Genomic DNA, 25,262 nt, shown 5'->3' on the forward strand with positions numbered 1-25,262 from the left:
TACGGGCGATCCTGGGCAGGCTGCATTCTCGCCACCTGCCCGCCTGTTGAGCCAAACAGCACAGTGGCGAACCACCCAACTGCTGTACAAATAAAATATAACTACAGACACACCCCATGCGGGGCGTGACTAGGCAAACCCCCGGTTGCACAGGCCCACAACCGCCCGAAGGACTACTGGGGCGCCGACACGAATTCCTGCACCTCCCCTGAGGTTACAGGTTAGGCTCTGGCACCCCTATGTGCCCGCTGAAGTACATCGTTCGTTTGCACCTCTCTTCTTACGGATCGCCCAGTAATTCCGCTTAACTCCTCCTGCAACGATAAAGAACACATTAAAAACCTCCACAAATCCCCACCTCCAGGCACTCTGGGATAGAGGAAAGGGAGGGAAAAGAGTGTCCTGCTGTACACGACGGCGTCCGGGCGGCAAAGAGGCCCTCCCAGGAGGTGCAGGGACCTAAGTACCCTGGGAGGCCCCTCCCCGCTGCCCCGGACGTGGATGTCTAGCAGCCACCTCCTCCCCACAGGAAGGAGGAGACTGAACATCCGGTTCTGTTTATGGGGGCGGGACAGCCCTCACTGACTAATGGCCCGCCCTCTCAATGGCCACTGCGTAGCCTCGGGCAAGCGCATAGTCACCTCAGGGCCACCAGATAACACCCCGCCCCAGCACATACCCCAAATGCGCAAAATAATACACAGAGATATTATTAGTTTGGGAAAAAATTGCTGCAGGTTTTATTACATACAACATATGTAATGATGGTGGGTAACATTACGGGCGATCCTGGGCAGGCTGCATTCTCGCCACCTGCCCGCCTGTTGAGCCAAACAGCACAGTGGCGAACCACCCAACTGCTGTACAAATAAAATATAACTACAGACACACCCCATGCGGGGCGTGACTAGGCAAACCCCCGGTTGCACAGGCCCACAACCGCCCGAAGGACTACTGGGGCGCCGACACGAATTCCTGCACCTCCCCTGAGGTTACAGGTTAGGCTCTGGCACCCCTATGTGCCCGCTGAAGTACATCGTTCGTTTGCACCTCTCTTCTTACGGATCGCCCAGTAATTCCGCCACAGCCTGTGCGGTGGTACCCGCTGCCGCACGGGCCCCCCACCACTGCTACTACTCTTTACCTGCAACCTTAGCTCCGAAGTGCTTCCTTCAGATAGAGGACCAGGTCAAATCCTACAGGCGCGAGATGAACACCATCTGCCACCAATAACCCCTGACCTCCAACCTTAGCTCAGCAGAGCTTCCGTCAGTCCAAGGAACAAGACCAAACGACAGGTGCGGGGACCCTTACCACCACTAAGAGACCATATCTCCTGACATGAACATTACCTGCCAGAAGGAGAGAAAGGCCCTTCTGCCACTGATCTGCCGATCCCCCCGTGTCTTTTCGCCAACTCAGCGTAACCATCCCCAGTTCGAGAGGCCATACTACCATGAGAACCAAGGGAGAGGAGGGGCCCCTACTGCTGAAAGCCCTCCGTAACATAAATAGGCTGTCCAGCACATGCCACCGGAGCTAAACCCCTTACCTCCCACAAAGCGTAAGGGGACTACACCCAGGTGACGGTACAGCAACTGCTGCAACCCCGTCCTCTGCACAAACAAGAAAGTGTGCTTACGTTGATCGCTCGTGCTGTTGTCCGCAAAAGAGCACAGGGGGAATGGGGTGGATGAATACTTAATAGACTATATAACTTGGGTGAAGAACATCGTGTGCAAAATACATGATTTAACAAGAATTACAGCAGGTAAGAGGGGGGGCCTCACCTGCTGATATCCCTCCCTACTCATACAGTAGGGGAACCAGCGCATGTCACTGAGACACACTACACACCTTCACACAAAGCCTCAGCCAACTACACCACATGATGTACGACTTCTGCCGAAGCGCAGTTCACAAATTACAACTGTAACTGCTAAGTTTACGCTTGTGCAACTAAACTCACAATGAATACTTACATGTGATATACAGGAATGCCAAGGTAACAGCCGGAATCACATACCCCCTAGATTAGACAGAAGGCTGCCAGTCCATGCTACCTCGAGGATAGCTTGCCTTTAAGGTTGACTTACGACCCCCCTACGGGATATGAAACTGAACCAAGGAGGGGGGGGGTGCACAAGATTGGCGACAAAACGTCAGGCCAGCTTCTCACTTTGGGAGGGGCATAAAGGAATCTCAAAGCCCAGGAAAGGGTGCACAGAGACAGGCCACACTGACTACTAACGAAAGTGGGGGGCACATGCCGCCACTACCGCCCCCACACGACAGAGGTCAGATTAAGTGTACGGCAGTGTAAGTCGCCCCCACCTGGATGAAGGAGTAGGGTGTGGCACAAAAGGGGTTCTATCCCTAAAGACATCTCAAAATTAAAAACAAAATTACAGGCCCTCTCCCATCTGAAGAGGACCTAACTAATGAAGAGATCTCCATTACTAGGGGGGGGGGTCTCCCATTGATAACCCAAGGAAGAGACTGCCAGGACAAAGAATACACTCTCTTTACCAACAAGCACGCGTCACTAACTAAGTCACAGTGGACAATAGCTTGAGTGCCTACAGCACCTACTGCCTCAGCAAGGTGAAGGCGTGGGCCTTCAAACAGACCCACAAGATTTCCCAAAGAGACACTTCCACTGACAGAGGTTGGAGGCAGAACCACACTTTTAGAGATTCTACTCGCCTCGAGTGAGGAAGGATCTTCCCAGCGATCTTGCTGAGGAGAGTCTGACAACTGTCAAGAGATCCTCTACCTGGGAAAACTAGTAACATACACTTATACCAACCTCTTGTAACCACTAGGCCTGTCTACCAGCAGGGAGGGTTGAGACCACTATGTTGCCCCGGGGCCCCTCAGAGACGTGGCCCATATTCCCGGCCAATGACACGAAATAAACATCCAAAGGCTGTTCTCACTGGGCTCAACAATAGCATAAGTTCGGAGCCTTTCAGGAGATAAAGCTCTTATGTGCCGACACAGGAAAAGGCCAACGTGCTGCTTCTAGGCTGGAGGAGTGAGGAGAAAAAGTGGCTGAACGCCGTGGATGCACAAGTGGAGCCAGCCAGGACCTGTACTTAAGAAATTAGCAACTCGAATGCAAAGACAACTTCTTAGTCGAGTATAAGGGTGGGGGGGGGGACCATGCCCCAACACACAGTGCGCAAGCTATATCCCCCAACCCTGCGATACTCCCTGGGGCCGCCTGGCCCAGGTGGCTAAGGTAGCTATTCTGTATGAACTCAGTTCAATAGGGTATTAGCTTGACTGTGCTGTCATGGCAAGGGATAGACTGTAAGGGGGTCGGTCTAAGCTGTACTAGAATTAGGGTAAGTAGGCAAATTCTAGGTCTTACCTTTTGCTAATAGGATCCAAAATAACCCCCCATACGCATGTCAATCTTCTGGGGCTTTAAACAATAGGTGCAGATATAACTCGTTATATGGACATGCCCGGGACCTGCACAGATGGGATGTAACCTATGAGAAGAAAAGGACCCAAGACACTGGTCAATGCTCTACCACAATACTGCTGATGTCTGTCTGCATATACACGGCTTCGGAATCTGTAAGGCAGCAACTGCTGTGCCCTCAGTATAAGAGCACCTGCTGCTCTGTGGAATGTAGGGTCTACAGCCTGAAATGTTACACTCATTACACTTAAAAGTGGAGGAACTGTAGAAACCTCAGCCTGAGCCTGTACTGCCAATGAAATACCTGAAGAGGAAGGTCCCAAACCGACTCCCAATATAATTACTCAAGGAGTGATTCAACAGCTGGTAAGAGAACTCAGAAATAATTCTCTTGTTGGGCCGGAAGCCAGCTAAGAATACAGATGGGCACCAAAGCATATATACATAAGGTAGAGCTGAGCCTATCATACCTATCAGTGCCCTCAACACTTTGAACCGAGGAATTACTGGTGTGTAGAAAGATGAGGATACCACCCAAGTTATATTACCCCATATCTAAATAGACACTATGCTACAGATGCGAAAACTTGCTGAAAGAATATGATGCCATCGGCAAACCTATACGCGGTACAAAATTGGAAGACTATAGCAAATGGTATGCAAGTGAGCCGTGCAGTGCACTCCTTAACTCGCAGGCACGTATACAGAGATCAAAATAATACTCTGTGAAGCTGGAGGGTACAACAATATATTAAAGGTACAGGATAGGACATAGAGCCTTAAAGTAATGCATTATTAGAAATAGAAGCAGGGATCGAAGGAAGGGTCGCTTTCAATAAGTCTATAATGAACCACTCGCACCCTCCATCGCCAGAGAAACTGTCCTGCTAAGCTCCTGATGACGCTGGCAGAATATCCAAAATTTATCTTGGATATGATCGTGGGCATGTCATATGCCACCAAATGCCTCACATTGTAGTGGAATGGTAGGACAACTTATAGCAAGATACCATTGGGACAGGATGTTGCACATTAACATGGACTATGCCGGGCTCCCAAACAGGAGCGAATTGGCGTGCAGGGGACATCGATTTCAGCAATATTCATAACTGCACATCCTACATAATGAACAATACTGGTGACGTTTTAGGCTTGTGCACTCGCACCTGTTCCTAGGGACTAGAAGGGAAGGCACAACCGATGAGGGGTGAGATTATAAAGGAGTAACATGAATTAAGGGTCAGCACCGACGCGGCTGAGACTCATTCAAATCGTATAGAGCCTTTCCTTATAAATAGCTTGTCAATTTCATAACACAGGTACATGGGAACAATAACCTGGAAAGTTATTACAGCAGACGAGGAATCCTAACATAAGTATCTGTGCCGCACTTTCAGTTTTGGAGGATAGTGGCAATTCATTCTTTAACAGTACATTTCCAGTGACAGACACAGGCCTGGTGCCTCTTGGTTTGTGCTTTTCTGGTAGGCTGATATGGCTACTCTACACGCCTCAGACTCCGGGCTAGTGGCATCTCGAAGATTCCGATATAAGGTAAGAGGCCTAAAATATTTAAAGCTAAAACTGGAAACTGAGCTAGGTGTCTTGCTCCCATGGTTGGAATGATGCGTCCTATGGAACACCATGATGCTACCTCTAAAATGACGGACTATATTGAGCATTTCTTTTACCACACGCAACACACATAACTTGCACTGAATATGCAAACTGCTTGCAAGGGCCCGACACAACATACAATAATTAGAAATGCACAAAAGAATTGAAGGGCCTATGAAATTGGCATCATTCTGCGCGATGAGCGAGGCAAGAAACAAAACATTCTGTTCACTAATCTTTCTAGCCATATTAATTGTCGAGTTCCCTGTGCTTCATTATAACTGCTGCATCAACAGCCCTGCCAGTCTAGACAAGGACTTACCCTACACTGCGCCGGGCTAGTCCATTGCCAACCGAAGAATTTTGATTAATTCGGGCGTAAATGTAAGGTAAAACTACGGCTGATCAAGCGCACCCCTCGGGGCATGCAAGTGCGTCACTTACGCGAACTGAAATACTGTTAGATTACTGATCTGGGCGCGCGCCCCCACAGTTTCGTCTGGACACGCCAGGTGTCCCTCAAGATGCTCCCACCCGAATGCACGATGTCCCATGGAAATTCAGGGACTGAACTAACTCGCCAAGTATTCAATATATTTAGCCGTTTTGTCAGTGAGGAACAGAACAAGGTATGTCGGAGCACGGGGGGGCCGTGAAGCACCAGTACAATTGGGATTTTGTTCGATCTGATTAGAAGCGTTTACACTGCTTTGTGATTGGGAGTTGTAGGCGAAGGGAACTGAGACTGTCTGAATTATGCCGCAAAAGAAACAAGTGTTGCCACATGGACCAGGCAGATATCCACATATGCAAGTAGGGAGTAGTTTGCTTATGGGATATTGTTACTCGCGCCAGAACACGATCCCAGGATATCTGGGAAATGTTACCCCAGCCCCGATGCACTGCCCCAATTGGCCTGGTCTTAGGGAAGAAAGAAGGGGGGGGGGGCGCAAGAGATGATTATAACCACAACCTCTGGTAGCGGAAGGATAAAATGAAACAGGGGCCAGAGAGTAACAGCATAAAATCAACAGTTAACAGGCGGGCGGGACCACCCAATTGGTGGACTCCTCACTGCGTCCTGAAAATAATATGACCGCGCAATTAGGGAACATGCCCGCCACGGGAACGGTTCTGCCGCGGAAGTCGGACTAGACGTGCCAAAACCTAAACCAGGGGCAAGGCTGAATGCCCATGCCCGGCTAACCACGAGCTAACTAGAAGAGGACAATGCTTAAGCCTGTGACCCAGGAGAGCGACCGGCCGCTCCGAGCTAAGTAGCCTCACCAGCGAAACACGGCCAGAGTCAACGCACTGTAAACGAAACCCAGAAACAGTTGAACAAGTCACTCAATTGGGCCTCCAGGTAATAAGGGCCCAATGCAGCTATACCCTATAAGAATATGGACTCAATCAACAAATTCGCGCGCGCAATAGACTTACCGAACTTGCAGAAAGCAATGGCACATGTTCTAATTCACCAGGCACTCGATTGGGCCTAAAGATACTCTTGCCCCCTGAAAATACACTGCAAGCGCATTCAAATGTAATAACTCACCCGATTGCGCCTCCCTGTACTATGGCCCAATAAAACTATACTCCAATTGTACATACGGTCAACAGCCACAAATTTATGCTCGCACTCGGCCGAACCCTCGCGCTCTAATACCTAATGCCACGATCAAATGGAATCAGTTACACATTTGGGGCTCGAGGTCCTATGGCCCAAAGATACTACACCCCCTTTTTAAATGCGAAAGCCATAAATAAATCGTGAACGGATAGGCTTACCCCATCGCGCTGGGATGCATCGCAACGCTTTACGATAGGTTACCTTAACTGCGCACAGGAAAAGCTTACCCATCGCGCTGGAAATGCCACGCAACGTGTTAAATTGGAAGTAACACGAGTGGGCCTCAAGGTACTATGACCCAATAATACCATGCTCTCATTATACTTACGCTCGCAACCACACATTTACGCACGTAATGGGCTGAACCCTCATGCACAAATATCTAATACCAGGTGTAAAATGAAATCAGTCACAATAACAAGTTTGCGCACATAAGGCTTATCCGTTGCACTGTAGTATGCCATACTTTAACATGAACAAGGCACTCACTTGCGTGTCGAGATACCAAGGCCCAATGATAATATACACCCTTTGTAAATATAGGCCCCAACACTACCATTGCGCACGGGAAGGCATATTCCTCCTGCTGCAAATGCCACCACACTTGTAGAACAGAATAAAACACCTCTGTATGTGGCCCCAGCACGACTGCATCAATGCACTCCTAATCACATGCACCGTATACAAATTCAGAGTTGTAGAGGCTCACGTGCTGGGTCCGGCCTCCGTGTTCGATATGGAGACACGAGCATAAAATTAAAATGTTCCTATTCCATCCTCGCACAACAACACATAAAGGCGCACACTAGGTGAAGCAACCTCACGCTGGGGCATAGCTAACGAGATCACCCTATAAAAACATGCACGTAAGGAAGACACGTGGGGATACCCTCGGAGGTCCGTTTTTTGAGAGCTGTGTGCAAGGCGGGCAATACTGCACGAAAAGCAACGCTCACTGATCCGCAGTAAACCTACCATATAACCCCGATAACCGCCGAGTGCCTCTAACGATCCTCACGATCCTAACGATACTCAACAGTAAACAGCTCCAGAACGTGCCTTGCTAACCCCCAAAGCCAAGTGCACCAGCGATCTGCTCGAAATCAACCGCATGAACGCTGAAACCCGGCTTTTTTTTTTTTTTTTTTTTTTTTTTTTTTTTTAATAGCGAACACCATAGTGTTTGTCGTATATACCACAATATAATCCACCGGTCTTGAAGAAAAGTCGCCGAGGCGAGAATTATCCCTGCCGCTCCGGGACTCGAACCCTAGACACTGGCCCTTCCACTGTATCAGTGGCAGCCGCTCTAACCCGTGAGCCACACTTCTCCCCGCAACCGCCGAGGGCACAGTCCCCCTACAAACCGTTCCATTCCCTCTGCCCAAAACACTCGCTATTACTCCAAAGCATGCGAGAAACCGGACGGGCACCCAAATGCCCCCAATACCAATAAAGTGCAAAAAACGGCCCACATATAACCAAAAAGACCGAAAAACACCGCCCCACTCCCCCTCATGTCCCCAAGAACGGGGGACGACCGGAGGAGGCTGCGATACCCCGCCACTCACCACGTGCACGAGACCGACCTGGGGCCCGACGTCCTAATATCTCGGCAACTCCTCGACGCGACAGGAAGACGCGGACAAAAGAGTGTCCCGAGCTGTAGCGCGACGTCGCGGACAAAAGAGTGTCCTGCTGTACACGACGGCGTCCGGGCGGCAAAGAGGCCCTCCCAGGAGGTGCAGGGACCTAAGTACCCTGGGAGGCCCCTCCCCGCTGCCCCGGACGTGGATGTCTAGCAGCCACCTCCTCCCCACAGGAAGGAGGAGACTGAACATCCGGTTCTGTTTATGGGGGCGGGACAGCCCTCACTGACTAATGGCCCGCCCTCTCAATGGCCACTGCGTAGCCTCGGGCAAGCGCATTCTGCGTGGAAAGTGAAGCCTGCACCGAGGCGTGGGAGGGCAAAGGGGGCGTGTGCTTTGAAAGCAGAGCTGCCAGGCCTGCACGTGTTCACACAGTGGCACTTTGTGATGTAATGTTCGTAAACCCCAAAGGGAGGAGCTTCAAGCTCGATTTGGAAAAGATAACAAGGCCAAGGAGTGCGCAGCTGTCCAGCAACCGAAGCTGGGGGGGGGGGGGGAGGCTCGTGGCGGGGACCACAAGCGTCTACTTGAGTTTGGAACCTATATTTTGGATGTATATAGAGATAACTCTAATCACTAGTATATGCAGTAGACCTTTGTACTCTCTCCCATTCCTATGTGACTCTGAGAGTATATCCATTTGTATCTCTTCCTTGAGTGACTTTACATCTTGTACATTTGCAATTTTTGTCTGTTTTGTAACGCATGTAATCCTAAATCCTTATGTTTTGCAACTAGTTCTTATGTAAAGAGCTCTGACACCTTCGGGCCAAGTTCGCGCTATGTAAAATCGCATTAAATAAACTAAAAAATAAATAAAAATCACCAGCATTCCATTGGGTCACTGACGTTTATAGTTTGATCTGCACCGCTCTCTAACCCTTTCCCAGAAGGTTAATGGTCCCGGCGGGCTGTTCTGTGCACCCTTGAAAAGTCATACATTGTAGAGAAGTACACGGTGCATGTCCTGGGCTCAGCCTTCACCTGTCAGTCAAAGCTGGAAAGGGCGGTGAGTAACCAGCCCAGGAACTTTCAGGGACCTGTGGCCACGCGAGTTTGTTGCAGCCAATGAGATGGACCGCCTAACAGGGGTGACGGGGTGCTGTGGGCAATGCTACTGATGCAGCACCCCTAAAGAAAATCTGTCTCAACAACGCTACCCTTCACCATGATACTCACCATTAATTATAAATCTCTCACAAGGCCCATAAACTACCGAGACAAATTTTGGGCAGCTGAATCATGTGACCTAATTAATCAGAATCTATTCACAATCTATTTACACATTTATATACATCTGCAGTTTATCATCCCTTGGTTTTTATGCAAATAACATTTTAATTAAGTCACTTAGGTAAATGGATCAACTGATGGTAACTAGACCATGAATAAACAAGACCAGCTTGTTATTTCAAAATCTAATTTATTAACTTTTATTCAAAGAAAGAGCATTTTAAAGTAAGAAACTTTATTTTATTAGCAATTTAACAGTTTTTAATAGAGGAAAAGCATATTAGACTGACATTTCAAAAAGTCATCATTCAGCATGAATTAAAGTAAAATAAACAGTTTTCCAACCCTAAGTTCTATTTTCCCTGTCTAAAACTCACTTCATCTAAAAGTTAAAGTCATTAAGGCCTACTATCCTTACGTGCGCCAAATGTCCATCAGCACGTCATGCTCTTCTGGATTCGGAAAGTGAGCAGCCCCCTCCCGTGTTATGGCTACATTTTTATACCTTTTTAACCAGCTAATCTCACCAAAAAGTATTCTTTTCTTCAACCATCCAGGGTTCGGATTGGCTGACAGATGTCAGTCCATATGAGGTCACCTCCTTTTCAATCCAAAGTTGAACTTTTCTAACACGCCATTGTCCTCTTTCTCACGAGACCATTAGCTTCCTCGGAAATGCAACAATATTTGTAACAGTCCGTTGCTTCCTTGGCTTGGCAGGTCTGCCGCATCCTGTCAGTCCTTGATTTTGTCACTTGCAGAGCTCATCTTGCACAACCAATTTTATTTATTTATTTCTCTGTGCTCAGCTCTTCACGACAGGATTCCAAACACTCATTTTCAAAACGCTAGGCCTCAGGCCTTGGGCCTCCCTCATGGAGATCTAGTATTCAAAGAAACACAAGACATCAATTAATTAGAGTATTGAAAACCCTTCTGTTACCCACCCCCTTTACTAATTATTATCCCATTAGTCAAAATGACCTAGCAAAAGCTGAAGCACATAAAGCAGCATTTATATTTACTTTTCTTCTTTTAGGCTGCAAAGAATCCTCCATGAGCCAATGCCACATAAAGACGTAAAGACATAACATAAGCACACACAAATAAGCACATGCTATTAGTTAAACAGCCGCATTTAATACTGACAAAGACAATAGACGAAGTTAGTTTATTATTTTTTACGAACTTGCAGTTGCAACACAGTGCACATGTATTAGTCCCTTGTGTCGTGTAATGCATTTTAAACTAGGTTGATTAGTACATTTCAACATACACTGATTAATACAATTATATTATGGAAGTTTAACTTTGCGAGTCAGAACAAAATATTATTCTAAACCTCGCTCCATCACTACGCAGACCGGAGAATGTTCCATATACGCATGTTCGTGAAGCACTCTAAATGGTTTCATTCTTTTAAAACAGAACATGATCCATTTTGGTGAGGATTCTATCAAAATCTACACAGGTCCAACGCGTCCTGTAACACCAGACTCCAACCTGGCTCAACACTCATTACCCCCTCATGGGTCCTCCCCGTCTCAGTCCTTACAACATGAGGCAGTCCTGCCTCCACCCAGCCAATCACAACGCCAGTATTCAAAGGTTACATAAGCCCCTCCCACCTACCGCCATGCCTGTTTTTTTTCTGCTCCGACGGAGGTCGGAACGCTGGTGCTCCCGGTTCCTGTTCCTGTTTCTATTTTTCTTCAGGGCGGTGCCGTGAGTGTTTCATTTGCAGTTTTACTGCTTCTGCATTATTTTACGGTGTGAATTTCACACAAGTATTTTATTTACAGTTTTTTTACTTCTGCATTGTTTCCTATGTGTTTTTCTCTCTGCGCAGCTGCTCCGGTCCCCCGGTCAGCCGCGCTCCTGTTCTGGGGTCAGGGACTCTCCCCGTTCATGTGCTGGGCTGGGGTGGGGAGTTTTTGTGGTGTCCTGGCCCCGGGTCGTTCCGGCGCTGTGGTTCTAGTGCAGTGTCCGGCCCCCACGGTCATGGTCTTTTGACCTGGGGCTGTGGGTGGAGACTACAGGGCTGCCCTTGTATTTTTCTTTCATTTCACCGGTCTCATGTTGTGTGATTTGGTGATTGGGGGCAGTGTTGCTTGGAGGTTGCAGGGCACTTGCTTTGTTGTGTGGTGAGTTCCTGTTTGGTTCGATTGCTCGGGTTCGCTCACCATGTGTGAAGGGTCGTCTTCACCTGTGCCTGCCTGGGCTGTTTCAATGCGGCATAGTTTCCTGGTTCTGCAGGTGGATGACATTTTTGAAGATTCTGGGGCTGCGCTGAATACTGTGAAGGGCTACTGGTGTTCACGGGACCTGCCTATGCTGTCCAATTACCTGGGTTGATAAAGTTTCAATCTGTGCTTTTACACAGTTGTTGGTATTGGCTGCCCAGTCTGCGCTGCCAGGGCCTGCGGTGCGTTGTCCTGAGGATAGATCTTTATTAGGGTGATGCTGGGTTGTGGCCCTAGATCCCTGAATGTTGTGGGGTTTTTCCGCAGAGTTTGTTTCCTCTGTGGTGGTTGACATTTTCCTTCCATGTTGTCCTGTTGGATATCCTGTCTGATGCATGGCTTGCAGCAGATACGCAGGGTTTTCCGCGTTTTCTGGGATGGCGGTTTCGCCTGGCAGAATTTGTCTTTCACTTTCCTGCATTTCCATGTGTTGCTTCTTCTTTTGAGGTGCGTGCTGGCTCTTGTTCGACCTGTGCTTCACTGTTCCTTCTCATGGGTTGTGTGGAGTTTGGCTGTTTACGGGCCTTCCTTCCTGTCTTGGCTTGATGGGTTGAGTCTTCTCCTCGGCTGACGTGGTACTGGCGTCTTGGTCCACTGTCTGTTTTTCTGTGGCTCCTTGGCTTTTTGGCTCCCTCTACTGACAGTCTGTGTGGTGGTGCTTTGTCTTCCTCTCTGCCCTTTTTCGTGGTCAGGGGAGGCGGTTGTGTCTCTTTTTCTTTGGGTCTGTGTCCCACTCCTGGTGTTCATCTGGCAGTGGGTTCCCTGTCTCAGTTTCTGTTTTTGTTACGGTTTTGGGGGCTCGGATCCGTTGTTCCTGGCTTGTTGGTCCGGTCTGCTTTCCGACTGGTGGGTCCTGTCGGTCTTCGCTCTTAGTTTCCGGATTCCTTTCCGGGCCGTCCCCCTTTTTGGGCTGTTTTCACGGTTGCTCCGTTGTCCTTTGACCCGTGTTGCATTTACCTCCTTCTTTGGGCGTCGGTCTGTTTTTGTCTCTGGGCGCTGTTGTGCTGGTTCCGGTGGCAGAGCGGGTCCAAGGTTCCTCTTCCTCTTTGTTCCTGGTCCTGGTGCCCGTTGGTTCCTTTCTGCAAGGTTCTGTGTCCCGGGAGTTTTATACCATTTGGTGCCGCTGGTCGGTTGTTCCCCTTGCGGTCTGTCATTCCCCTCTTCCTGGTGGGTGTTTTTTTTGGCTTCCCTGGATTTGGGTGTTTGTGTGTCTGTTTTTCACGTTCCATTTGTCCGGCTGATCCGCGGTTCCTGCGGTTTGCTGTGGATAGGTTCCTTTCTCTGTTTCGGGTGTTGTCTTTCGGCCTCTCTCCTGCTCCCCAGGTTTTTTTCGCAGTGCTGGCTTCTGCTGTGCAGGTTTTTTGCTGGTTGGCGGTTCCGCCCTGCTTGCACCTGTTATTCTATGTTATGCAGGGTCAGGACTGGTCCATACCTGGGTGGGTGACCACCTGGGGGTGCTGTTGTCTTTTCCCTATGTGGCTTTTGTCCGGTTTCTGCTTCCACCCTCCTTGTGGCTATTCTGGCGATGGTGGCGTTGTGGCCTTGCTCCGGTTTCTGGGGTTCATTTTGGTTCTGGACATTTTTCTTCTGGGCCCTGTTCTGGGCCTTCGGTTTCTCGGGGCCTGTTCGTCACTTTGCAGGGGGCTGTTTTCACCCTCCGGCTCGGTTCTCTTCCCTGTTGGCTCTTTTGTGGGTCCTGCTGGGTCGCCCTTCTGCCCTTTGGGGTTGGTTGCGGATCCGGGAGGTGGTGGCTGCCTCGACGGCTGTGGTTCCTTGGGTTTGCCTGTTCCTCCTGTCCTTGGTGTTTCTTCTGATTGGCTCCTTGGGTCCTTTTCCACGCAGTTTACATGGCTCTGGTTCCTCTCTCCCCTGTTCTGGTTCCTACTTTGGCCTGGTGGCTTTGCTCTCCCGACCTGGTGTTTGGGGTGTGTTTTCAGCTCCCTTCTCTCCTCTTGTTGTCCTTGGGGTTGGGCGCCGCGTTGGGGTCCTTGGTGGCTGCTGAGTTTTTTTATTCATGCTGGCCTTCCTGTGGCTCTTTGCTGCTTGGGCCTTCTTCTTGGGGAGACCAGTTGCATGTCTCTGTTCCTGCTGGCTTCCATGTGTTGTTCCCACGACCCTATGGCTCATTGGTGTGTCATGTGCCTCTGGTGACTCGGTCTCCCGCAGCTCTCTCTGGGCCGTGTCTCCTCTGTGGGGTTTGAGTTTGTGTTCGGGACCGTCTGCGTTTTCGTTCGTAGCCGCTGCTTGGGCAGTTTCCTCCTGTCCTCTGTTTTGTGCACTCTGGTGCTCGCTTCGGCGGCGCATTTTTCTTTGTTTGGTTCGATTTGGTGTGGATTTGCAGGGCCCCTGCACGTTCCCTTGGCCTTAAGGCTTTCTGTGTGCCTTCCCTCCTATTTTCTCCTCCTGCATAGTCGGGGGATGTAAGGGGGTGTGTGTAGATGTCTGTATCGTTGGCCTCGCTGTCTTTGATTTCCGCTCCTGCTGCTGCTGGCGGGGGTCGGGTTTGGCCAGACTTCATTGACTCCGGCTCCGCTTTTTGGTCCACAGCTGGTTTTTGCCCTGAAGTCACTTGCTTCTGACGGCCTGGCTCTTGTGCGGCTGTGGTTGGCGTCTTTGGGCTGTTCCTCTGTGGTGGCTCTTGGCATCCTGTTGTCACGTCGGCCTTCGGCCCTTGGGTGCTGTGGTCGTTTTTGGGGGTCTTTTTTCTCTTGGTGTTCTTCCCATTGGGTAGTTCCTGTGCTGGGGGATCCTACCTCTGTGTTGGATTTTCTCAGGACTATTTTTTTCTTTTTTACAGGGCCTTGCCCCTTCTGCTTTGTCTTCTCAGTGGGCGGCGGTTCGTACTTGTAGGGGTCCTGGTGCCTCCTTGGTGGTTTTTGCCCCTTTGGTGAGTCGGTTTCTTCTAAGCTTTCGGCTTTGTCGGCCGGTCTCTCCTGTACTCGTGCCTTCTTGAGTTTTTGCCTGCTGTTAGGGGGGGATCTGATGTTGTCCCCTTTTGAGCTCTTGCTGGTAGCTGACTTGTTCTGGTTGTCTTCTACGGTGGCTTTTTTGCCTGCCATCCCCTCCGCTCGTCGGTTGGGTGTGTTGGGTGCTTTGCTAGTTTCTTTTCCCTATTGGGAGTTCCTGCCGGATTGTGTTGGTTTGTGGCTTGTTCCGGCCTTTCTGCTTGTGGTTTCTTCCCATTTCCTTTGGCAGCTGGAGGTGATTCTTCCTGATTTGCCTGCTGGGGGGTCCCTTGTTCCCCCTTTCTTGGTGGTTCGCTGGACTCTCCGATTTTTCCCACCTTCGTTCCCTGGTGTTTTTCAGTTTTCTCCTGCCCTGTTTGTCTCCTGTGGAGGTGTGGCATGGGGGATATGGGTTTCCGGTTCTGAGGTTGGTCGGTGGGTGCGTTTGGCGGTCTACCTGTCTTTTCGGTCCTTTGTGTCTGCTTCCTCCGTCTCTGGTGCTGGGTCATTCGACACGTTCTGTGCCTGCTTCCTGGGCTGGGGCGGCAGGGGTTTTCTATCTGGGAGTTTGTTGGGTGGCCACCTGCTGTCCCGTCTCGTATTTGTGCTACCTTCTTGGCTTGTTGTTTTACATGCCTCTGCTGGCTGTTTTTCTGTTGGCGTCTTGGACGTTGCTGTTCATTGATCTTTACAGATTTGTGCTTTGCATGGATCCCTGGTGTCCTGCGTTTTTGTTGGTTCTCTGCTTGTGAGTTCCTCACGTTGTAAGGACTGGGACGCGGAGGACCCATGAGGGGATAATGTCTTATTACTTACCGGTAATCTTCATTACCCCGATTGGGGTCCTCCCCGTCCCAGTCCTGTATCCTCCCGCCCTCCCGCTGTGTTTGTGTCGGAGTCTTGTAGATAACAGGCACGGCGGTAGGTGGGAGGGGCTTATGTAACCTTTGAATACTGGCGTTGTGATTGGCTGGGTGGAGGCAGGACTGCCTCACGTTGTAAGGACTGGGACGGGGAGGACCCCAATCGGGGTAATGGAGATTACCGGTAAGTAATAAGACATTAGCTTCAAAGACGGCAGCTCTGGCCGTTAGGCCACATCAGTTCCTACGTTGTGTAATGCTGTGCTGTGTTGCTGGCACTAATGACGTTGTTATGGACTCCGAGTATCGGTCAGTCACATAGCGTCTCAGCGCATATTTGCTATTATTCTGGTTTATTGCGCGTGTTTGCGTGCAGTGGCGTCACTAGGGTTGGTGTCACCCAGTGCGTAATTATAATGCGAACTATCCACGGACTGTTCTATCAATAATATTCCTGCATGTTAGAAAGGCGACCCCGGGGAAGGCAGAAGATGTCTGACTGACCACCCCTAGGTCCACCTCTCCTTCGGGAAGTAGCCGAGCGTTACCGAGAGGCCTCCTGGGTGAGGGTCCTCTCCTAGGATCGTACAGCAGAGTAATCACAACACTACAGACGGACACCAAACCAGAGGTCAAGATCTTAAGCTTTTATAGATAATAAAGGTTGCTGGTTCTTGGCAGTATATACAGGCAGATCGAGGGATCCGTAAAGTCTCGTAAAGGGGGGTAGGGTAGCGGGACAGTCTCAACTCGGTTGGAAGAAGGGATACCCTACGCACAGCTCTCAATCCTCGAGCTGGGGGGTTCCGAGAGGTCGGGCCGCGGCAGCGCCAGCAGGCTCTCAAGTTGGTTTTAGCAAGGTAGGCCGCGGCAGCGCCAGCAGGCTCTCAAGATGGTTTCAGCAAGGTAGGCCGCGCCAGCGCCAGCAGGCTCTCAAGATGGTCTCAGCGAGGTAGGCCGCGGCAGCGCCAGCAGGCTCTCAAGATGGTCTCAGCGAGGTAGGCCGCGGCAGCGCCAGCAGGCTCTCAAGATGGTCTCAGCAAGGTAGGCCGCGGCAGCGCCAGCAGGCTCTCAAGATGGCTTTGGGTTACAGGAAGGATGAGTTCGTCTGGTGTCGGCCGTGACAGCATCAGCAGGGCTTCCAGTCCAGGATACAACTGAGGTCCTGCTCCGGGGCTGGCCCAGATATAGGGCTGGAGTCCTTTGATGTCCGGACCCTCGCGCCTAGGGGCCGGAGGGGCCGGGATGATGGTGTCCAGACACCCAGCAGGGGGGTGGAGCCAGCGCCCAGGGAGGCCGGAGGGCGATCGATACCAGGCGTCCGGGGGCGGCTGGGGGACCATCGAAACTCCCCCTTCCTCCGGGATCCGTCGAGTGGCCACTCGACCACCTGGGTGGATCCTGGCGCCTCGATGTCGGGGCTTCGCTGGGGCCGGGGCCAGGGCAGAGGCCACGTGCCCGTGACGTGGTGGTTCCAAGATGGCGTCGGGGAAGGCCTCGTGTTCGGGCGTGATGGGCCTATGATGGAGCTAGGCCGGTAGTGTTGATCTGGGATGGTACCCGGACCGGCAATGTGGGTCGTGCAGGGTCGGGCTGGAGGGGCCGCCCGAGGCTCGGTGGAGGGTTGGTGTCGTCTGGGGCCCGCCGTGCGGGAGAGGTAGGACCACGCCATGAGGCCGGGTCCAACATGCGTCCCCCCCAGCTGAAGGCAGGGAAGAGTCACCCATCCTCTTGGGGGTTCTCCTCGCCGAGGCGGAAGAATCGGGACAGGCCGTCAGCATTGGCGTGGTCGTTGCCGGGGCGATGCTCCACAGTAAAGTCCATCCCTTGGAGGGAGATGGACCATCGCAACAGTTTTGGGTTTTCTCCCTGCATCTGCATCAACCACCGCAGAGGCCGGTGGTCGGTCTGGACTCGGAAGTGGGTGCCGAAGAGGTAGGGTCGGAGCTTCTTTAGTGCCCAAACGACGGCGAAGGCTTCCCTCTCGATGGTGCTCCAGCGCTGTTCTCTGGCCAGCAGCCGCCGGCTGATGAAGGCCACAGGCCGGTCGACCCCTTCGGGGTTAACTTGCGACAGGACCGCCCCGATGCCGTGCTCCGAGGCGTCGGTTTGGACCACAAACTCTCGGCTGTAGTCGGGAGCTTGGAGCACAGGGGCGGTGCACATGGCAGTCTTTAGAGTCTCGAAGGCTGTTTGGCACGCAGGGGTCCAGTGCACCTTCTGTGGTAATTTCTTTGAGGTCAGTTCTGTGAGGGGCCCCACAATGCTCCTGTTAGAATTGGGGGTCTCTGGTTGGCGCAAGTAGGTACTTGTGACAAGCAAGGACCCTCTCCTCTAAGTCAGGGCGAAGGATGACCCCTTAGAATTACCCTTGCTCACCCTCTAGGTGCGTGGCGTGAGCAGTCAAGGCTATTCTTCAGGCGTTAGTTAGTTAAGCATTTGTAATCACACACACAGTAAAATATACCAATCCCCCCACAAATGGACACCAGGCTGTGAGTATATAAAAATACGCTTCTTTATGTAAAAATTATATATATACTCTTTAGATCAGACTTATCACAAGATCAAATAACGTTTTTGATGTGCCCACAGGTTGTAAATAGGCAAGCTTTCTTAGTTGCAGTTCAAAATGTACTTTCAGTCTTTATCAACGGATGTTTTCCTGCAGTGTACCTTTCAGGATGGCTCTCTTAGTTCCTGGGGGGTATTGAGGGTCACACTGCTCCTTTCTAACTTGTTGCAGCCAGCCCAGGGGCTCCGGGGTACTTTCTGCCCGTTCCGGGCCGAGATCGGGGCCCGACCGCCCAAAGCTCACGCTTCCCGCGTGGGACGCGTTCGGCCCCGCCGGGGCTGGTGATGCGCACGGCCCCCACGGGTCTGGGGGACTCAGGCGGGGGTTAGTGCTGGCCTCAGAGCGGCCCACGGAAGGCAAGGGCCAAAGGACCTGGGGCCGCTCCTGTCACTGTGGCCGGGGCGCTGGATGCAGCCTGTGATTTCCCTCGCCCGCCTGGATCGGATTCCAGCGGGAGGGGCTGGAGCGCTCGCACAGAGCGGAGCGGCGCCGCAAGCAGGGACACAGAGCGGTGCGAGTCAGCTGGAAAGGGCGGCTCGCACCACAGCTGATCTGGAGGCCGGGGGCACTTGTAGGCAGGCTGGCTGGCACAACAAAAAGGGGGAGAACAAACGTTGCGGGCCCCGAGCCCGATGACGGTCTCGGTGGCGGCTTTTCCTCCGGTGGCAGATGCGGGGCGCCCAGCGGCTCAGGCAGAGCGAGGCTGGCACCCGAGGCGTCCGGACAGCGGAGGTCTGTCCCCTGGGTCTGTTCACGTCCGGTGGGGATTTCTGGCGGGAGGGTGAGGCACAACAGCGAGCCTCCGTGGGCGGTGGGTTCAGTGGTTTCCCTCGGCGCGGGGGGGAGCGGCTCAGCAGAGCGGGGCTCTCCCTCGGCAGGGACGGGGAAACCGGCGATCACGGCCTCGAGGAGGGGCTGTGGGGCACCACAGCAGCGAGCCTTCCCAGGCGGTCAACACAGCGATCTTCTCAGCGGGGGAAGAGCGGCTCAACGGAGCGGAGCTCTTCCTCGGCGGGGACGAGTAGACACAGTCGGTCACGGCCTCAGGGAGGGGCTGGGGGGCACCAAAGTCACAGCTCCGGCAGTGGTAGAAATCCCAGAAAAATACCGGCAGACGAGCAGAGGGCAGGTTGAGCCAGATGGTCCTGTGGCTCAGGTCAGGGGGCAAGCTCAATCAAGCCCTTGGAGAATGTTCAAGCACAAAGCAGCAAAGTCTTTTCTTATCAAGTCTTTTCCTCTCCTTTCTCAGCAAGGCAAGCAGCAGGCCAGTCCTCCCAGCGTCTCTTCTCCTTCTAGTCGGGCAGAGGTCCTTCGTGGTGAAACAGGATTCTGATTTACAAGGAGCAGGGCTCCTACTTTTATACACAGTTTCTTTTGTTCTTACAGGCCAGGGGGGCCTTTGCATAACTGCTCCAGTCCCTGAGCACTTGTGGTGGGTACTTCTGGCTTCTGCATTCAGTGTGAGGGCAGGCACATCAGCCGCTCCCCAGGGGGGCGGAGCCAGCATTGTGAGGACAGGGGCAGCTTGAGCACTTTGTTGACAAGCTTCGGTCCTTCCTGGGCCAGGTGCCGGCTGAGTCATCAGTCGCTCCCCAGGAGGGCGGAGCCAGCATTGTGGAGGCAGAGCACAGCCTGATGCATCATTCAGGGGAAACTCCCACCACCCACTAAGGTGTCATCCTGCTATTCACCACCTGTCAACTCCCAGCCCTGTCACTCACACACTCAGACAGTCAGATACACACAAAAGCAGAGGCGGGCTGAAATGGTTAGACAAGCAAATGCTAGCTTTCTAAAAGTAGCATTTGCAAACACAGGATATTAAAATAAACTTTACTAAAAGAAGTATTTTATTATTCTGAGTTCAGGCATACTACACATTAATTTCTACCATGTTCCCTGAGCCTGCTGGGATTATAGAGGGTAATAATTCCAGCAGCCCATCTGGCCTAAAGGGAACTGGTAGCCTTACTATAGTGAAAAACGAATTTGGCAGTAATTCACTATTAGAACATGCCACACACATCAGGGCATGTTCTACCTTATACTTACAATGCACCCTGCCCTCAGGCCTACCATAGGGGTGACTAATATGAAGTTAAGGGAAGGTTTAGGGGCTGGCAAGTGGGTGCACTTGCCCAGCCAGCATGACAGTACCAGACTGCACGCACGTTCTGCAATGGCAGACCCTAGACACATTTTAAGGCTGCTTCTGTGGGTGGCGCAACCAGCGCTGCAGGCCCACTAGCAGTATTGGCATTCACAAGCCCTGGCACTCCTGGTGCACTTTACTGGGGACTGACAGTAAATCCAATGAACCAATCATGGACATCAATCACATATATACTTTTCACAGGGAGAGCATATGCACTTTAGCACTGGTCAGCAGTGGTAAAAGTGCCCAGAGTCATTAAACCAACAAAAACAGGTCAGAGAGAGTATTGGAGGAAGGCAAAAAGTTCAGGGCTGACCCTGCCAAGAAGGCCAGGTCCAACACAACCCCCTTCCAGCCAAAACGCAGGGTAGACCAATCACCACTGTGATGGGCTTCCCTGCTTTGGGCGATAGAACCTGGACCTGGCCCGCAACAGCAGGGGCACATTCCAGTTCTACGCCAATCTACACCTACTTCAAAACCTCTGTTCATACTCTCCGGGTCCACCAAGCCAATCCCTGGGGCACCCTTTTCTTCCTCTGTGGACACCACCTGTGCAGCCTCTAACCTTAACTGGCTCACAGGGGTGTCCCAACAGGCAGTCATCAAATCACAGTGGCCACTGACAGTAGTCAGGGCTGAGACCCAGGCCTCATGCTTCTCAGGGCTCCCAAACCTCTGTGGCCTCAGAGAGCGGGGGGCAGTAGCCCCAGGTGCTTGGCACCCTTTGTCCACTCTCCCTCCTGTCAGGTCAGGTATGTCATCCTGGCACTGACCCACCAGCCCCAGGCCTGTACCTGGCGGCTGGACCAAACACTGGGGTGGCCTCTCCCACACCCGGTCCTCCTCCTTGGGGCTCTGTACCCTCCCACCTGGAGTGGTACCCCCTTCCAGAATTGTCAGGGCACCTGTGGCAGGTGACCGGCACAATTCGCCCACCAGTTCAGGGGTGCTATCCTGCAACTGGGGCACCAGGTCAGGGGGGACACCCTGCACCTGGCCCTTAAACCTAGGGTCTAAACCCTCAAACTGCACCGGGGTCAGAGGCAAGGACTCCCTCCCTTTGCACCCCCTTCCAGGGTCCGGCCCACTCCCCACTGGAGTGGTACCCCTAGAAGTGACATGGGTCAGGACACTGATTACAGTGGTCCCACCCTCCAGGTCAGACAACACCTGAACCTGGCTCTCCAACTCCGGGACCCAACCCTGCAGTTGAACAATTGCCTGGCGCACCAGGACTTCCCGGGGAGCACGCATGCCCCCCCTGAGGGTGGCACATCGCTCCTGTGCCGTGCAACAGTCTGCCTGGCGCAGATCTCCCAGCCTCTGTCCCTCTGACAGTGTGGGAATATCCCCCAGGACAGAAGTGGTGTCCCCATGGTCATTCACTGGGGACGCAGCCCTGCTGGCTGGCCCCTGACCCACTGGTTCTTCCACTGGGGACTCTTTCCCCCTCTCGCCCCTCCATCTGGACCTCTGCACCCTCCCAACTGGAGCGGTACTGCCAGATACCAGAACTACTGGACCTCTGTTTACAGAGCCTCCACGTTCTCTAGCCACTGGGGGATCCCCCTCAGAGGGTGACTCATCCGGACAGCCTAGGCTCCCCACCTGGTGTTCCCTTAAAGAACCATCCAGGCTCTGAGACTGAGGTTGGACACTACCGGGACAAAAACCATTCTCACTCCTTCCCCTTAAGGACAGGACGTGAGGCCCTACACCCCTCTCACTACAACAGGACCTAGCTGGGCTACTCTGCGCCACTTCCACCACTCTGGGCTGGAAGTTACCTGAGCCACTCCCCACATGATCACACCCCAATGCCTCTCCAGACCCTCTGGACTCCACCACAAGGTCTGCCTCCAATGTGAGCTCCCTGGGGTCAGAGAACTCACTCTCAAACAGGTGTTGGCATAGCTCTGGAAAACTGGGACTTAAAGTATGCTCTCCCACAATTGGATTACACAGCCCCCTAGCAGGGTTAACCAAACTATCCTTCACCTCACCATCCAGCGCCTCACACACATACTCCACGCCATTCTCCTGAGACTGGCCAGACAGTAGCGGACTGTCTCTGTCACACAACCCACACTCTTCTGGGCGGTCTTTACACTCACCCACCAGGACCTCAAACATGGGGGAATCCCTCCCACCACTAGGACCATGAACTCCTACGCCAGCCACCCTATTCCCTTAAGGGACGCTGCGCACTACTGGAGCTACCTCATGCCCTTGAACCTCCTGGTGTAAGTTAACCCCCTCCAAGTCAGGTGCCATATCTCTAGGTGCGCGCACTATGCTGTCAGCACTAGATACCTGAATGTTGCTGCCACCAGCTGAGCTGGACTCCACCTCCAACTCAGCAAAGCTCAATCTGCGAGCTACACAAATCTCTGGATGTTGGGCTGAAGCCCTCCTGGCTTCAAGCTCTAAATCAAGTTCTCTCATCCTGAAGTAGTGAGCTCTTTGGCGTGTTTGCGCTTCCATGGCTAATTTTTGGCTTTCCATTGCCAATTTGTGCTTGTCCCTTTCCATTTGCCCTTTTAATTTCGCCATCTCCATTTCATGTGCCCTGGTTGCTGCCCTGTCTGCCAACTCCTCTGGCGACAGGCATCTGGTTGCTGCCTTTTCCATCCTCACTGAACCAGGCATGACGTCTTCAAAAACACATGGAGATCTCCCAGCAAAATTATAGAAATGGAAACCTGTGGCTGCGTTATTGATCTGCTCTCACTATGTGGTGATAAGTAATTCACTGTATGTAAACTACAAATGCAAATTCGCAAATCCTCACCGCTGCGTCCAATGTTAGAATTGGGGGTCTCTGGTTGGCGCAAGTAGGTACTTGTGACAAGCAAGGACCCTCTCCTCTAAGTCAGGGCGAAGGATGACCCCTTAGAATTACCCTTGCTCACCCTCTAGGTGCGTGGCGTGAGCAGTCAAGGCTATTCTTCAGGCGTTAGTTAGTTAAGCATTTGTAATCACACACACAGTAAAATATACCAATCCCCCCACAAATGGACACCAGGCTGTGAGTATATAAAAATACGCTTCTTTATGTAAAAATTATATATATACTCTTTAGATCAGACTTATCACAAGATCAAATAACGTTTTTGATGTGCCCACAGGTTGTAAATAGGCAAGCTTTCTTAGTTGCAGTTCAAAATGTACTTTCAGTCTTTATCAACGGATGTTTTCCTGCAGTGTACCTTTCAGGATGGCTCTCTTAGTTCCTGGGGGGTATTGAGGGTCACACTGCTCCTTTCTAACTTGTTGCAGCCAGCCCAGGGGCTCCGGGGTACTTTCTGCCCGTTCCGGGCCGAGATCGGGGCCCGACCGCCCAAAGCTCACGCTTCCCGCGTGGGACGCGTTCAGCCCCGCCGGGGCTGGTGATGCGCACGGCCCCCACGGGTCTGGGGGACTCAGGCGGGGGTTAGTGCTGGCCTCAGAGCGGCCCACGGAAGGCAAGGGCCAAAGGACCTGGGGCCGCTCCTGTCACTGTGGCCGGGGCGCTGGATGCAGCCTGTGATTTCCCTCGCCCGCCTGGGTCGGATTCCAGCGGGAGGGGCTGGAGCGCTCGCACAGAGCGGAGCGGCGCCGCGAGCAGGCACACAGAGCGGTGCGAGTCAGCTGGAAAGGGCGGCTCGCACCACAGCTGATCTGGAGGCCGGGGGCACTTGTAGGCAGGCTGGCTGGCACAACAAAAAGGGGGAGAACAAACGTTGCGGGCCCCGAGCCCTATGACGGTCTCGGTGGCGGCTTTTCCTCCGGTGGCAGATCCGGGGCGCCCAGCGGCTCAGGCAGAGCGAGGCTGGCACCCGAGGCGTCCGGACAGCGGAGGTCTGTCCCCTGGGTCTGTTCACGTCCGGTGGGGATTTCTGGCGGGAGGGTGAGGCACAACAGCGAGCCTCCGTGGGCGGTGGGTTCAGTGGTTTCCCTCGGCGGGGGGGAGCGGCTCAGCAGAGCGGGGCTCTCCCTCGGCAGGGACGGGGAAACCGGCGATCACTGCCTCGAGGAGGGGCTGTGGGGCACCACAGCAGCGAGCCTTCCCAGGCGGTCAACACAGCGATCTTCTCAGCGGGGGAAGAGCGGCTCAACGGAGCGGAGCTCTTCCTCGGCGGGGACGAGTAGACACAGTCGGTCACGGCCTCAGGGAGGGGCTGGGGGGCACCAAAGTCACAGCTCCGGCAGTGGTAGAAATCCCAGATAAATACCGGCAGACGAGCAGAGGGCAGGTTGAGCCAGATGGTCCTGTGGCTCAGGTCAGGGGGCAAGCTCAATCAAGCCCTTGGAGAATGTTCAAGCACAAAGCAGCAAAATCTTTTCTTATCAAGTCTTTTCCTCTCCTTTCTCAGCAAGGCAAGCAGCAGGCCAGTCCTCCCAGCGTCTCTTCTCCTTCTAGTCGGGCAGAGGTCCTTCGTGGTGAAACAGGATTCTGATTTACAAGGAGCAGGGCTCCTACTTTTATACACAGTTTCTTTTGCTCTTACAGGCCAGGGGGGCCTTTGCATAACTGCTCCAGTCCCTGAGCACTTGTGGTGGGTACTTCTGGCTTCTGCATTTAGTGTGAGGGCAGGCACATCAGCCGCTCCCCAGGGGGGCGGAGCCAGCATTGTGAGGACAGGGGCAGCTTGAGCACTTTGTTGACAAGCTTCGGTCCTTCCTGGGCCAGGTGCCGGCTGAGTCATCAGTCGCTCCCCAGGAGGGCGGAGCCAGCATTGTGGAGGCAGAACACAGCCTGATGCATCATTCAGGGGAAACTCCCACCACCCACTAAGGTGTCATCCTGCTATTCACCACCTGTCAACTCCCAGCCCTGTCACTCACACACTCAGACAGTCAGATACACACAAAAGCAGAGGCGGGCTGAAATGGTTAGACAAGCAAATGCTAGCTTTCTAAAAGTAGCATTT

The sequence above is a fragment of the Lissotriton helveticus genome, chromosome 8 (assembly GCF_964261635.1).
Source record: "Lissotriton helveticus chromosome 8, aLisHel1.1, whole genome shotgun sequence".
Taxonomy (NCBI): domain Eukaryota; kingdom Metazoa; phylum Chordata; class Amphibia; order Caudata; family Salamandridae; genus Lissotriton; species Lissotriton helveticus.